Here is a 666-nt window from a genome sequence, read left to right as displayed (position 1 = left end):
AGCGATGGACTGCTAAGCCATTATGCTTTGCACACAGGGTTCGAATCCCATCCTCGTCGTGAGCTGCCGGTTTGTCCAAGGGGATGTTGTTATTTTTTTAATAAAAATATCTCTGAGACTCAATTTTTGTCTGTCGCACAAGTTGTTGTGGGTTTTGTTTCCGAAGAAGAAAGTCTGTAGTTGGAGTTCTCACTCCACATCAAGTCCGGGCGAGATGCTTCCCATCCACTGGACCTCGACATGCCCCCAGATTAAACTGCGCTTCAGGATAATACGTTCCAAAGTGAAAAAAAGGAAAAAATAATTTCACTCAAGCGTTTTGAGCTCGGAACCAGAGAATATTGAAGATGTTCAGTCGTTTGAGGTCTTCCAGAGTCAGAGAAATTCCGTTCGAATGTTCTGTCGAGTCAGACCAATGCAGTTAGAGACAGGAAAAAGAGTCGGGGTGTGTGGGAGTGAACAGGAAATGGATGGGGTGAAGTACTAACCGTGACACTGAATACAGTGGTGGGGCCGGAGGGCCGAATTCTTTCTACGCTCACTGCTTCTTGCATTGTTGTTGATCTTTTTTATTCACTTCAAATGACTTGGGACTGTCTCCGCCGTTTTTGAATTCAGGTCCGATGGATGGATGTGACTATATTGTAGGAATTTACCAGATTTACC

The sequence above is a fragment of the Pristis pectinata genome, chromosome 13 (genome assembly GCF_009764475.1).
Source record: "Pristis pectinata isolate sPriPec2 chromosome 13, sPriPec2.1.pri, whole genome shotgun sequence".
NCBI classification, from domain to species: Eukaryota; Metazoa; Chordata; class Chondrichthyes; order Rhinopristiformes; family Pristidae; genus Pristis; species Pristis pectinata.
The sequence above is the reverse complement of the archived record's forward strand: the minus strand, read 5'-3'. Positions refer to the sequence as shown.